The sequence below is a fragment of the Amblyraja radiata genome, chromosome 16, assembly GCF_010909765.2.
Source record: "Amblyraja radiata isolate CabotCenter1 chromosome 16, sAmbRad1.1.pri, whole genome shotgun sequence".
Classification (NCBI taxonomy): domain Eukaryota; kingdom Metazoa; phylum Chordata; class Chondrichthyes; order Rajiformes; family Rajidae; genus Amblyraja; species Amblyraja radiata.
In genome coordinates, this window is record NC_045971.1 from 32,643,000 (window position 1) to 32,658,938 (window position 15,939).

General features: G+C 46.7%; 1 long non-coding RNA gene across 1 annotated transcript; it reads right to left on the reverse strand.

Annotated features, from left to right (window-relative positions):
- Positions 1-398: 398 nt before the first annotated feature.
- LOC116982337 lies at positions 399-15,702 on the reverse strand. The gene is made up of 3 exons (XR_004414430.1): positions 15,690-15,702; positions 14,165-14,177; positions 399-502 (listed from the first exon to the last, which is right to left on the reverse strand). It is a non-coding gene; the product is annotated as an uncharacterized LOC116982337 (long non-coding RNA).
- Positions 15,703-15,939: the final 237 nt, after the last annotated feature.

Here is a 15,939-nt window from a genome sequence, read left to right on the forward strand (position 1 = left end):
TGACAATGGAGGAGACCCAGGACAGGAAGGTCTGTGTAGGAATGAGAAGGAGAATCAAAGTGTCTAGCAACTCTGAGATCAGGTAGGTTCAGGTGGGCTGAGCGAAGGTGTTCCACGAAAGGATCGCCCAGTCTGCGTTTGGTCTCGCCGATGTATAAGAGTACCCATCTTGAACAACGGATGAGAGGTGCAAGTAAACCTCTGCCTAACCTGGAAGGACTGTCGGGGTCCCTGGCCAGAGTCGAGGGAGAATTATAGCGACAAGTGTTGCATCTTCTGCAGTTGCAGGATAAGGTACCTGGGGAGGGGGTGGTTTGGGTGGAACGGTGTTACAAGGGAACAGGTTCAAGGATCTGACAAGTAGAACAGAAAAAGGCTCACTCGTATGTTTAGTTGTGAATCAGTTTTATTGGCAAGAGACAACAAAAACAGTACTTGTCTTGGTATGCGCGGGGTCCAGTTTTACAGAAGCACATCTCTCTCCATCTCTCTCTCTCTCTCTCTGCCTCCATCCGTGGAGCTGATCGCGACAGCCCGTCGATGAATCCCTCTCAAAGAAACATAGAACATAGAAATTGGTGCAGGAGTAGGCCATTCGGCCCTTCGAGCCTGCACCGCCATTCAATATGATCATGGCTGATCATCCAACTCAGTATCCCGTACCTGCCTTGTCTCCATACCCTCTGATCCCCTTAGCCACAAGGGCCACATCTAACTCCCTCTTAAATATAGCCAATGAACTGGCCACGACTACCCTCTGTGGCAGAGAGTTCCAGAGATTCACCACTCTCTGTGTGAAAAAAGTTCTTCTCATCTCGGTTTCAAAGGATTTCCCCCTTATCCTTAAGCTGTGACCCATTGTCCTGGACTTCCCCAACATCGGGAGCAATCTTCCTGCATCTAGCCTGTCCAACCCCTTAAGAATTTTGTACGTTTCTATAAGATCCCCTCTCAATCTCCTACATTCTAGAGAGTATAAACCAAGTCTATCCAGTCTTTCTTCATAAGACAGTCCTGACATCCCAGGAATCAGTCTGGTGAACCTTCTCTGCCCTCCCTCTATGGCAATAATGTCCTTCCTCAGATTTGGAGACCAAAACTGTACGCAATACTCCAGGTGTGGTCTCACCAAGACCCTGTACAACTGCAGTAGAACCTCCCTGCTCCTATACTCAAATCCTTTTGCTATGAAAGCTAACATACCATTCGCTTTCTTCACTGCCTGCTGCACCTGCATGCCTACTTTCAATGACTGGTGTACCATGACACCCAGGTCTCGCTGCATCTCCCCTTTTCCTAGTCGGCCACCATTTAGATAATAGTCTGCTTTCCTGTTTTTGCCACCAAAATGGATAACCTCACATTTATCCACATTATACTGCATCAGCCAAACATTTGCCCACTCACCCAGCCTATCCAAGTCACCTTGCAGTATCCTAGCATCCTCCTCACAGCTAACCCTGCCCCCCAGCTTAGTGTCATCCGCAAACTTGGAGATATTGCCTTCAATTCCCTCATCCAGATCATTTGTAAATAGCTGGGGTCCCAGCACTGAGCCTTGCGGTACCCACTAGTCACTGCCTGCCATTGTGAAAAGGACCCGTTTACTCCTACTCTTTGCTTCCTGTTTACCAGCCAGTTCTCTATCCACATCAATACTGAACCCCCAATGCCGTGTGCTTTAAGTTTGTATACTAATCTCTTATGTGGGACCTTGTCGAAAGCCTTCTGGAAGTCCAGATACACCACATCCACTGGTTCTCCCCTATCCACGCTACTAGTTACATCCTCGAAGAATTCTATAAGATTCGTCAGACATGATTTACCTTTTGTAAATCCATGCTGACTTTGTCCAATGATTTCACCACTTTCCAAATGTGCTGCTATCCCATCTTTAATAACTGACTCTAGCAGTTTCCCCACTACCGATGTTAGACTAACTGGTCTGTAATTCCCCGTTTTCTCTCTCCCTCCCTTCTTAAAAAGTGGGGTTACGTTTGCTACCCGCCAATCCTCAGGAACTACTCCAGAATCTAAAGAGTTTTGAAAGATTATTACTAATGCATCCACTATTTCTGGAGCTACTTCCTTAAGTGCTCTGGGATGCTTAACTTGAACTTGAACTAACTCTGGCTTACTGGTGCCTGCCTTTGTACAGGTAAGAACTCGGCCGTTAAAATAACCGCCAGTAAGTCCTGGCCAAAGCACTGCTCCCGAATTCAAACTATAACCAATGGCAGGGAACTGCATCTGAGTAAGCCCCATCCCTCCCCCCCTTTGGGAACAAACGCTATCAGCTTCAAACTGGCGCGTAAAGCAATATACATTGCTAGAGACTTGGCGCATAAAGCAATACACACAGCGCTGCTGTTTGGCACGCAAAGGTTTAGCGCATGGGGATTTAAACATAGCTGTTGGCTGCAGCGCTATGGGTTCTAAATATAGTGCTACTGGCCACAGCACTTTAAACATAACGCTATGGACTAAACATAGCACTATGGCCAGAGCGCTATGGGTCACAGACTGTTCGGGGAAATTCTCGTATAACAAACGGTCTCTGTGGAAGACGGAAAGGGGTGTAGGGGTGGAGATGGGAAAATGTGGCTAGTGGTGGGATCCCATTGGAGATGGCGGAAATTCTGGAGGATTATGTGTTTTATGCGATTGCTGATGGGGTGGAAGGTAAGGACTAGGAGGACTGTTGCGACGAGGTGGAGGGGGAGCAAGTTCGGAGCAGCAGGGTACTGAGGAAACATGAGTGAGAGCCTCATCTATGATGAGAAAGGGAAACCCTCGATCCCTAAAGAATGAGAACATCTCCGATGTTCCAGTATGGAACACCTTATCTATGACGCAGATGCGGCATAGACGGAGGAATTGGGAGTAGGGATAGAGTCTTTGCAGGAAGCAGGGTGGGAAAAGGTGTAGTCAAGATAGTTGTGTGAATCAGTGGGTTTGTAATAGACATCAGTGAATAGTCTATTTCCTGTGATGGAGACGATGAGATCAAGAAAGGGGAGGGAGGTGTCGGAGATGGTCCAAGTAAATTTGAGTTAAGGATAAAAAGTTGATGAAGTCCATGTGTCAGAACATCAGGAGTTAGCACCAATGCTGTCATCAATATAACGGAGATAGAGTTCGGGGATAGGGTTAGTGTACACCTGAAACAGGGATTGCTCAACTTACCCTACAAAGATGCAAGCATAGCTGGGGCCCATGCGGGTGCCCATAGCTGCGCCTTGGACTTGGAGGAAGTGGGAAGAGTCAAAGGAGAAGTTGTTGAGGGTGAGGACCAGCTCTGCAAGAGTGTTAGAAGAGGGAAATTGGATGGTTTTGTGGTCGAGGAAGAAACAGAGGGGTTTAAGGCCTTCTTGGTAGGAGCTGGAGGTATAGAGTGACTGAACATCCATAATAAAGATGGGGGGTGAGGGCTTGGAAAACAGGTCATTAAAGAGACAAAGGGCAGGTATCTTGGACATAGATCAGAAGAGACTTAGACAGACTTAGATCCTTTATTTGTCATTCAGACCTTTCGGTCTGAACGAAATGTCGTTGCCTGCAGCCATACATGTAATAATAAACAACAAAACACACAATAAACACAAATTAACATCCACCACAGTGAGTTCACCAGGCACCTCCTCACTGTGATGGAGGCAAAAATCTTAGGGTTACTGTCTCTTCCCTTCTCTTCTCCCTCTGCGCTGAGGCGATACCCCACCGGGCGATAGTAAGTCAGTCCCGCGGCTCACCGAGCTCCGCGAACAAGCCGGTTCAAGCTCCGCGGCCCAGGATGGTCGAAGCTGCCGCCCTCCAGTCCAGCGGACGTAGCTGTTGCCTCGGAAGCTCCGGAAAACAAGCACCAGCCTGTGACCTGCGAGCTCCCGACGATGTCGTCCACTGGCCCGCGCCCGAGCCCCGGATTCAGGTCGCCGCAGCCAGAATGCCGACTCAGCTACCGGAACACCGTCTCAGCCCCACGCCGGGCCGCCTCAGCCACCGGAGCACCGCCTCAGCCCCGCGCTGGGCCGCCCTCACGGGAGCGCTGTCCCAGCCCCGCGCCGGGCTGCCTCAGCCACCGGAGTGCCATCATCACCAGGTGGTGAGGACTCCAGCCAATAGAAAAAGACACGGAGGCAGAGGCGACAGAAGAAAATCTGGAATGATGATATTGCATTTACTTCTCTTTGAGAATCAAGGTGTCTTTAAATAGGACCATCTTCTTCGAGATTAAATAGACATGATAATGAATAAAATTTACCTGGTCAGCCCGAACTGACATGCAGCCCATGTCCTTTCTTACCACTATTCCAGCATCTCTCTCTCTTTTCAAGTTTACTTCATCACTCTTCAACCCTTCCCACCCCTCCCCCCTCCCCTATTCATAATATCGAGGTGATATTATAAACTGTGAAGCACATTGTCAAATAGTAAACTCTGAAACTTCCAAGCTTATACAGTTTTGTGTGAAGTCAGTCCAAAATCACTTTACAGTTTTTATAACCTGGGGTACCAGAGCAATGTCTAATTCTGTGTTTTAAATTAAAACACATGTTGACTGCAAGGGAAATTTAATAGTAGGTTGAAGTGAATTAACTCTTAATAATTCTTATAACTCTTTTAAAATAATTACATATCTACCTGCTCATTATATTGTATTTGGCCTGTTGCTGTTTTGATTAATGGGTCTGACAAATTCTCAATGTCTTGATTACATTCTTCCACTGCAATGGCAGCGAATATAAGAACGTGTGGAATGTAACCTGGCTAGTGAATTGCCCAGTAATTACACTTCCCATTAGAATTTATTAAAAATAACAGATTTTAACATTGTGGAGCCCTTTGCAGCAAACATTGTAATATATTTTTTTGAGGAGTTAATTAATTACATTTACTATTTCTATTCTGGGAGATAAAGCTTTTGACAATAAAGGCTATCTATCTATCTTTTGTTTCTTGAGCTTTCATCTTAACATTTGTATATGTTTTCTCTGCCTGCTGTCGACTGATAGATAAAAATCTATTTTAAATCAGTCCCTGGTTTGATCTTCAGCACAGGACAGGGTAAAGAAAAACCCCACAAAGTGCTGGAGTAACTCAGCAGGTCAGGCAGCACCTCTGGAGGACATGGACAGGCGACGTTTCCAGCTCGCAACTCTTCTTCAGATATGGAGGAGCAACACTGCTTCAGTGTGGCACCCAACTCCTTGGCCACAGATGCCACTAGAGTTATCGGTTGCCGACCCATGATTGAATGCGTCGATATCATGCTGCTGTTACTTGCATGCACTAGAATTTCTATACTTGTAATTCTGGAATCCGGAAAGTCAAATGTGGCTACGTTCAAGTTAGGGCTTTATTCTTTGGAGCGCAGAAGGTTAAGGGGGGACTTGATAGAGGTTTTTAAAATGATGAGAGGGATAGACAGAGTTGACGTGGAAAAGCTTTTCCCACTGAGAGTAGGGAAGATTCAAACAAGGGGACATGACTTGAGAATTAAGGGACTGAAGTTTAGGGGTAACATGAGGGGGAACTTCTTTACTCAAGAGAGTGGTAGCTGTGTGGAATGAGCTTCCAGTGAAGGTGGTGGAGGCAGGTTTGTTTTTATCATTTAAAAATAAATTGGATAGTTATATGGATGGGAAAGGAATGGAGGGTTATGGTCTGAGCGCAGGTATATGGGACTAGGGGAGATTATGTGTTCGGCACGGACTAGAAGGGTCGAGATGGCCTGTTTCCGTGCTGTAATTGTTATATGGTTATATGGTTCAATCTCCTGAAACCAGGTAGGGCAAAGGGATGACCAATTAATGGCCAGTACCATTCCGTGTACTGCAGAGAGAAGTCCATCTGGAGTCCCAGTTTGAAGAAGGGTCCAGACCCAAAATGTCACCTATCCATGTTCTCCAGGAATGAGTTACTCCAACACTATGTCTTTTTTTGTAAACCAGCATCTGCAGTTCTTTGTATCCACGGAGCAGTGTAAAGCTGATTGTTGATGCCAGAGATAGTAAATCATTTCCCTTGAGTGAATTTTTAAGTGATTCTGGTTCACTATTCAATGGCCTCCTGCATTTCTATTGGAAACGATGCCAGTTTCTCTAGTTTATCATGTGTCACATTTCTGGCCTCATTCTCAGCTTAACGAGAAGTCCCCGTTTGCTCTGCCAGCAGTGCAAGATCACCCACATTATCCTACTTCCTCGTAACGTGGAGAATTGAATGGTTTATTTGTAATAATAAATAAATTATTATTCATATTTAAATTTTTTTAATTTACTCAATTTAATTTAAAATACATTGCAAATAATTTTGCAATTACAAATAATCGCGATACAGAGACATCATCTCACAAACCATCTGAGCTTATTTTTAATGGTGTGAAATTTCAAAGCCCTATATACAGTGCATTCAGAAAGTATTCAGACCCCTTCACTTGTTCCACGTTTTGTTACGTTACAGCCTTATTCTAAAATTGATTAAATTATTACTTTTTTTAATCATCAATCTACACACAATATTCCATAATAAAAAATCGAATACAGATATTTAGAAATTTTTGCAAAGCAATTAAAAAAAAAACTGAAAAATCATATTTACATAAGTATTCAGACCCTTTACTCAGTACTTTGTTGAGGCACCTTTGGCAGTGATTACAGCCTCAAGTTGTCTTGGGTATGACGCTACAAGCTTGGCACACCTGTATTTGGGTAATTCTTCCCATTCTTCTCTGCAGATCCTCTCAAGCTCTGTCAGGTTGGATGGGGTGTGTGGATGCACAGCTAGGATCAGGTCCCTCTAGAGATGTTCGATCGGGTTCAAGTCCAGGCTCTGGCTGGGCCACAAAAGCACATTCACAGACTTGTCAGGAAACCACTCCTGCGTTGTCTTGGCTGTGTGCTTAGGGTCGTTTTCCTGTTGGAAGTTGAACATCCACCCCAGTCTGAGGTCCAGAATGCTCGAGAGCAGATTTTCATCAAGGATCTTTGCTGCGTTCATCTTTCTCTCGATCCTGACTAGTCTCCCAGTTCTTGCCACTGAAAACATCCCCACAGCAAGAAGCTGCCACCACCATGCTTCACCGTAGGTTTGGTATTGGCCAGGTGATGAGCGGTGCCTGGTTTCCTCCAGACGTGACACTTGGCATTCAGGCCAAAGAGTTCAATATTGGTTTCATCAGACCAGAGAATCTGATGCGGCGTCTACAGCCCGGCATCCCTCGTGGGGGACCCGGGGGAAGAAGAAGCCATCACTGCCGGCCCGCGGCCAACTTCTACCGCGGGTGCGGCATGGACTTACCATCACCCCTGGAGGGGAGCTTCGACCGCCGGCCCTGCAGTCTACGGTGCTTCTGGCTGCGGCGGGGACTTTAAATCTCGACTGCCGGCCTGCGGCCTACAACAATCTAAAGCCGCGGTCTCCGGTGAGGAAGAGCCGATCCTGGACTGCCTCTGGACTCTGGTCCTGTACACGGGGGGGAAATTGAGGAGGACTGGCCAAATTTTTGTGCCTTCCACCACAGTGATGAATGCTGTGGTGGATGTTTGTGTTACAGTTTTATTGTGTGTTCTTTATTATTGTACTGCTGCTGACAACCCAAATTTCCACCAACCCTGGTTGTGTGGCAATAAATTATATCTATCTATCTATCTATCTATCTTGTTTCTCATGTCTTTTGGCAAACTCCAAGCGAGCTGTCATGTGCTGTTTTACTGAGGAGTGGCTTCCGTCTGTCCACTCTACCATAAAGGCCTGATTGGTGGAGTGCTGTAGATATAGTTGTCCTTCTGGAAGGTTCTCCCATCTCCACAGTGGAACTCTGGAGCTCTGTCAGAGTGACCATCGGGTTCTTGGTCACCACCCTGACCAAGGCCCTTCTCCCCCGATTGCTCAGTTTGGCCGGGCAGCCAGCTCTATGAAGAGTCCTGGTGGTTCCAAAGTGCTTCCATTTAAGAATGACGGAGGCCACTGTGCTCTTTGGGACCTGCAATGCTGCAGATATTGTTTTATACCCTTCCCCAGATCTGTGTCTCGACACAATCCTGTCTTGGAGGTCTACGGACAATTCATTCATCTTCATGGCTTGGTTTTTCTCTGACATGCGCTGTCAACGGTGGGACCTTATATAGACAAGTGTGTGTCTTTCCAATGTCTAATCAATTTAATTTACCACTGGGTGGACTCCAATCAAGTTGCAGAAACATCTCAAGGATAATCAATGGAAACAGGATGAACCTAAGCTCAATTTTGAGTGTCATAGCAAAGGGTCTGAATACTTATGTAAATGTGATATTTCAGTTATTTCTTTGCAAACATTTCTTAACTCCTGTTTTCACTTCTTCATTCTGGGTTATTGTGTATAAATTGACGATTTAAAAAAATGAATTTAATCCATCTTCAAATAAGCCTGTAACGTAACAAAACGTGGAAAAAGTGAAGGGGTCTGAATACTTTCTGAATGCACTGTATGTAACAAATCTGGTGTTTAATTTGATCAGAGAAGAATCCCATTAATATCAAAGGACATTAATTAACAATTAAACTTACTGCTGATTTTACTTAGCACAACAATGCCCCCATATTATCAATAAAATGCCATATTGATCCATTTACATTTTGCTGTGTGTTCTTTATTTTATTGATAAGTCAGCCCCGACAACTACTGTATGAGCATGAAAATGTGACCAATGCTTCCTGTTATCTTCCCAGTGTGTGCGCTGAACACAGGTACTCTTTGGAGAACAATCTGCTGGAGGAACTCAGTTGGTCAGACAGTATCAATGATCAATAATAATTATCAATGATTTTTGTCTATATACTGCAGTCATAGAAGTATGCACATTTGAAAGCCAAAACTCTTATTACAATTACAATAGAAATTGAATTTCTGGACCCACGTGCCTTACATTTAGAAAGATACAGCATGGAACTGACTTGTTGGCCCATTGAGTTAACATGACCATCATTCCCCCATTCGCACTAGTTCGATGTTATCCCGCTCATCCATTCCCGCCACACCAGGGGCAATTTTACAGAGGCCAATTAACCTAACCACTCACATATCTTTGGGATGTGAGAGAAAACCAGAACACACCGAAGAAACCCACAGAGACAACGTGCAAACTCCACACAGACAGCAACCGAGGTGGGGATCGAACCCGGGCCTCTGGCACTGTGAGACTGTGACTCTACCAGCTGTGCAACTGTACCATGTCTTACTTCCAATGTTCATTGCAGAGGAAAGTACACCATCTTGGTTCGTAATGTGTCCAAACAGCCTCTGTTCTTGGTTACTCAGTCCCAGTGTCATTCTGAACACCTTCCCACGCCTTCCCTCAGTGGGATTGGGAATTAGGATACAAACCAACGCTCCCACAATATGTCTGTAATGTTCAAGAAACGTTGCCTATTTCCTTCACTCCATAGATGCTGCTGCACACGCTGAGTTTCTCCAGCACTTTTGTCTACCTTCGATTTTCCAGCATCTGCAGTTCCTTCTTAAACAAAATGTTGTTAACTGCTCCTTGTTGATCTTTTCAGCTTCTGAGTTCACTTCCACAAAGTAGAAAGCGGTAGTTAGATGCTTGATGGTGTAGTTGCATTGAGATATGGCTATCTTTCCAGATAATGGAATATTCATTAAAACTTGGTGTGGGCTGGCACTGACTCTTAACTTCAGAAGTGGGTCCTCACATGAATCACAGTCTGAAGAGGCAGAGACATTCAAGTACTTAGGCAGTGTGTGATAACTGAAGAGGGGCTTGAGAGGATGTCCAGCTTAAAAAGCAAGCAATGCCTTTGAGAAGTGTGATGAGATCTGCAGAAATCAAAGCATCATTAGTAATACTAGGATAAAGATGCACTGGGACACATTTATAAAATCTTTTCCATGGATCAGAGTCCACATCAGGCTCCCAACAAATTAAATTTGGACTTTTAGAGTGTCTTCAACACAGCAAATCCCTAAGTAGTTTGCAGTGAGATTGGGCATAAATTGGAGCAGAGCAGATAAAACAATGGACCCTGAGCCATTAGGAGAGGTGACTAAAGGCTTTGGTCAAAGCAGCTTTTTATAGGTGGAGAGTGAAGTGGAAAGTTTAAGAAAGAGCTCCAGGAAATGGTGCTGAGCTGAATGAAACACAAAATGCTGGAGGAACTCATCGGGTCAGGCAGCAGCTGGTGAGGGAATGGATGAGCAACAGTTCGGGTCAGGACCCTTCTTCAGACTCTTCAGGGGTACAGCAAAAGATGTGTCACCAGCAATGAGCACAGATTGTCAGAGTTAACGTTTTAAAGAATATACATGCAACAGACTGGGTGATTGGCTTGAGAAGGTTGATGAGAGGGAGTCAGACAGATTGATGAGGAGATTTCATTAAGTTTAGTTTAGTGTAAAGAGAGAGTATGGAAACAGGCCCTTCGGCCCACCAAGTCGGCACTGACTAGCGATCCACACATACCAACACTATCCTACACACACTAGAGACGTCACAATTTTACCAAGCCAATTAGCCAGCAAACCTGTACATCTTTGGCGCGTGGGAAGAAACCGGAGCTCCTGGAGAAAACTCATACAGGTCACGGGGAGAGCGTACAAACTCCGTACTGAGAGCACCCGTAGTCAGGACCAAACACGGGTCTCTGCGTTGTAAGGAAGCAACTCTTCCACTGAGTCCTAATGATCATGAGATTTTTTTTAAATGTGTAACACAACGAAAAAATGATGACCAATGGGAATTGGGTGCAAGGAATGAACTGTGGAGACCTTGAAGTATGTGGAAGTTGGGATGCATTGAGGAGCACTTTGGAGAAATTAATTCCAGTGAAGTGTGGAGAGTGATGCCAAACACAGGCATTTGTTAGATGGATGGGAGGTGGGGTTTTGCAAAGATGTATATAAAGATGTCAATAGTGAGTGTGAGAGAAAGTATTGCAGGTAATTATCTGAATGGTGGCCGATTAGGAAAAGGGGAGATGCAACGAGACCTGGGTGTCATGGTACACCAGTCATTGAAAGTAGGCATGCAGGTGCAGCAGGCAGTGAAGAAAGCGAATGGTATGTTAGCATTCATGGCAAAAGGATTTGAGTATAGGAGCAGGGAGGTTCTACTGCAGTTGTACAGGGTCTTGGTGAGAGCACACCTGGAGTATTGCGTACAGTTTTGGTCTCCTAATCTGAGGAAAGACATTCTTGCCATAGAGGGAGTACAGAGAAGGTTCACCAGACTGATTCCCGATATGGCAGGACTTTCATATGAAGAAAGACTGGATAGACTCGGCTTGTACTCGCTAGAATTTAGAAGATTGAGGGGGGATCTTATAGAAATGTACAAAATTCTTAAGGGGTTGGACAGGCTAGAAGCAGGAAGATTATTCCTGATGTTGGGGAAGTCCAGAATAAGGGGTCACAGTTTAAGGATAAGGGGGAAATCTTTTAGGACCGAGATGAGAAAATAATTTTTTACACAGAGAGTAGTGAATCTGTGGAATTCTCTGCCACAAAAGGTAGTTGAGGCCAGTTCATTGGCTATATTTAAGAGGGAGTTAGATGTGGCCCTTGTGGCTAAAGGGAACAGGAGGTATGGAGAGAAGGCAGGCACAGGATACTGAGTTGGATGATCAGCCATGATCATATTGAATGGCGGTGCAGGCTCAAAGGGCCGAATGGCCTACTCCTGCACCTATTTTCTATTTTCATGTTTCTATGGAGCGAACATGTGTGCCATCAATATTTATTACTCCAATTTCAGCTTTGCAATGAATAAGTTACAAGGTTTTCCACTACCTAGCTCAGTGTGGGTTAATGAAGAGGGCTCAGGTTAAAAATCCAAATTTTCTTCTCTGACCCAGCTTTAATGGCAAGACTTACCAACATCCCTCATGGGAGTTCTGGTGTCCAGCACCAGCACGTGCCAAGCTAACAGGAGCAGCTGTTGCCCCACCAACAGCTGATGCCAGCTACCCCTGAACTGCAACAGTGCAGGAAGGAACTGCAGATGCTAGTTTATACCGAAGATAGGCACAAGGTGCTGGAGCAACTCAGCGGGACAGGCTGCATCTCTAGAGGAAAAGGATGGATGACGTTTTGGATCGGACTCCTTCTTCAGTCCTTTTTCTCCAATGATGCTGCCTGACCTGCTGAGTTACTCCAGCACTTTGAGTCTGCAGCAGTGCAATCCTCCTCAGCACAGACTTCCCTGGGTCACAGAGTTTGATGCTTGCCCACTGAACCCGTGCCAGCTGATGAAATACAGATGCCCGTTTAAAAATGAGGCACTGGCAACCAAAAGATAAGTGGAGCATGTTTAAAGGAACTGAATGTTAAATGTTCTTAGTTGTTTGTGTGCTTTTTAGGTTTAAATTATTTTTCGAATAATATTAATATTTTTTGCATTTTCATGAAAGGGACATGTGCCTTTAAATGCTTATCATTGTCAAAAATATTCACAGACGTTCAATGGTATTACATTTTTTAGTTTACTTTAGTTTAGTTTAGTTTAGAGACACAGGCCCATTTGGCCCACTGAGTCTGCGCCAATCTGTGATCCCCGCACATGAACACTATCCCACACACACTAGGGACAATTTACAATTTTACCATGCCAACTAACCTACAAACCTGTACTTTTTTGGAGTGTGGGAGGAAACTGCCGAACTGGGAGAAATCCTACACAGGTCACGGGAAGAACATACAAACTCCATACAGACAAGCACCCATAGTCAGATTCGGCCTCGGTCTCTGGTGCTGTAAGGCAGTAGCTCTAGTGGAGGCCACCGTGCCGCTCTACTTGGTGTTGCCCTTGAGGGTTCCTGAGCCTGGGCCCAGCCGCTCATCACTGTGTAGGAGGCTGCATGGCTGAGAGAGCTCCTAAGATGCACTGGATCTTGTCAGTGGATTCACCGCAGGAGATTTTGCTGGACGTCATGCTGGTAGATATAGGCTGACACAAGCGACAGGCATCCAGTGATCTCAGGCCTTTGCAAGATCTGACCCTAGTCTGTTGATGGAAATCTTGACTCCTCCATCAGTCAATGACAAGCAATTTGATAAATGGGCATGAGATGGAGAGAACAGCTGGACAGTGGAGCCGTGCATCAGTACTCCCATCTGACCTTTCACACCTGGATATTTGACCTTTCACACCTGGATATTTTCACACCTGGATATTTGAAGTAATAAAGGTGTAAAAAATCTATAGACAGGAGTAGGTTGTTCATTGGAAGTTCGGGCAAAGAGCTGGCATTATTGGAGGATCAGAGCATCAGTGTTGGGGCCTATCGGCAAACAGGATTTGGGGAGTGGGCAGTGGGCAGATTGATCGGGAGAGGGTGACCCAGGGACAACAGATGGGGGGTAAGAATGAACGACCAGGATAGTGGTAACAGGAAACGTGTAAATTACCACGAACTTTAGTTTAGTTCAGCACCAAATAAAGCATTATTACCTCAAAGTGCTGCTTTAATATCCTCTTGATATTAGTTTAGTTCATTTTAGTTTAATGTACAGCATGGAAACAGCCCTTGGTCCACTGAGTCCAGCCCACCCATACCTGGCGCCGAATGAAGCATTATTACTTCATAAAGCCCCTTTGGAATCCTTTTGATATTTAATTTAGTATTAGACCAGGTGCTGACCCTTTATTCCACCACTGTCCACATTCCACCTTGGCAATATTCCACCACTGACCCATAGCCACCAACTGCGCAGGCACGGATGACGGGTTCCCGTTGTGACGCCAGAGATCCCCGTTGTGACGCGAGTCACGGCAAACCCTCCCCCAACTGCGCAGGCGTGACCGGCAAGTGGGAGCGCGACTGCTACGTTTTTGAAGTTCAATATGGCAATAACCTTTAAAATATCACCCCCTCCCTCCTCTCTTCCCTCCCCTCCTCCCTCTTCTCCCTCCTCTCCTCCATTACCTCACCATCCCTCCTTGTACTCCTATCCTCCTCCATTCCCCCTCATCCCCCAGCTCTCCCTCCCCCTCCTCTTCACCCTCGCTCTTCTTTTACTCTCTTCCTCCGCTCCCCAATTCCCCACCTCACTTCTCCCTCCCCCTCCTTTCCCGTACCCTCAGTCACTCCCTCCCACCATAACCCCTATCCCCTCCCTACCCCCTCCTCTCCCGCTGCTCCTCCACTCCTCACCTCCCCCCTATTCCACCCCTCTCTCCCTCCTCACCTCCCCCAGTGCCCTCCTCTCCCTCTACCTCCCCCACTCCCTACCTCCCCCACTCCCCCCTTCCTCCTCCTCTATCCCCCCTCCTCCCCAACCCTTCTCACCTCCCCCACTTTCCCTTCCCACTCCCTCCCTACCCTCCTCCTCTCCCTCTATCCCCCTGCTCCCCAACTCCTCACCTCCCCCCCCATCCCACCCCCACCCCCCACAATGAAGATTGTGATGTTTTTTTTAATGGAATACTCAATGAAAATCACATTTTATCTTTAAACTAACCTAAACACAATGTTAGCTGTTAATGAAAACGGAAGAATTTGATTAAAACTGAGTTTTTTTTAAGAATCGCATTTTTTAATGTAAATGAGATTCGGGATCCCATTGTGACATCATTTTAATGCGGCTGGGCGAGTGGAAAAGCGTTTTTTGTAAAGTGTAAAGTTTAAAATGTCAATAACCTGTAAAATATAACTTCAATCTGAACGAAATTTGTTTCATTTACATCACAGATCCATGGTGAATAAGGCGGGCTAAACATTGTAGCGCTATTGTGTACAGTGTGGGCGTAGTTTCGGAGACACCCCCACACGCATGCATACAAACAAACAAGATAAGAGATTTAGTAATATACTAGACATAGTGCAGATCAAGTAATTTAACTAGACCAAGTTGGGTCTGCTCCCCCAATGCAATACGCCACCACTCACCTATTCCCCCAACGCAACCCATTCCCCTAATGCAATATTCCACCACTCACCCATTCCCCCGACGTAATATTCCACCACTCACGCACAGCCACCAAATGCGCAGGCGCGGCTCATTTCTCCTCATCCCCAGCACTCCCTCCTCCTCCTCCTCCTCCTCCTCCTCCTCCTCCTCCTCCTCCTCCTCCTCTTCACCCTCCCTCTTCAATTCTTTGAGTGGGAGGGGGTTAGAGAGGGAGGTAGAGAGGGGGTGGTAGAGAGGGAGGGAGGGTTGAGAGGCAGGGGGAAGTGAAGGGGGTTAGAGAGGGAGAGGGAGGGGGTTAGAGAGGGAGGGGGTAGAGAGGGGAGGGAGGGGGAGGGGCAGAGAGGGAGAGGGATGGGAGTAGAGCGGGAGAGGGAGGGCGTACAGAGGGGAGGGAGTGGGAGGGGCAGAGAGGGAGAGGGAGGGGAGAGGGAGGGGGAGGGCGTACAGAGGGGAGGGAGTGGGAGGGGCAGAGAGGGAGAGGGAGGGGAGTAGAGAGGGAGGGGGAGGAGGTAGAGAGGGAGAGGGGCAGAGAGGGAGGGGGTTAGAGAGAGGGGGATTGAGGGAGAGGGAGGGTTAGAGTGGGGGTGAGGGTAGGTAGAGAGGGAGAGGGACAGGGCGAGGGAGGAAGAGGGAGGGGGTAGAGAGGGAGGGGGACAAAGAGGGTGGGAGTGAGAGTAGATGGGCAGGGGGTAGAGAGGGGAGGGTAGAGAGGGAGGGGGCAAGAGAGGGAGCATAGACATGGCAACCACCCTCCCTACCTCCTCCTCTGCCTTAATCCCCCCACTCTCTTTCTCCTCACCTCCCCAGTGGCGCCATTGTCGCGTGGCCTCACCGCTGCGGTCTCAATGTTGCCTTCACCGCCGCGGTATCGATGCCACCTTGATGGCCACGTAAAACCCCAGCCAGGGGGTCGCGGATAGAAGTCCAGGTCAGAAAAAGTGGAACGTTAATTTTAATGCGGGCCTCCCCCCGATGTCACTGGAAGCTGGTGGCCACCCACTCCCCCTCCCCCCTCCTTTGTGACATCACTTGAA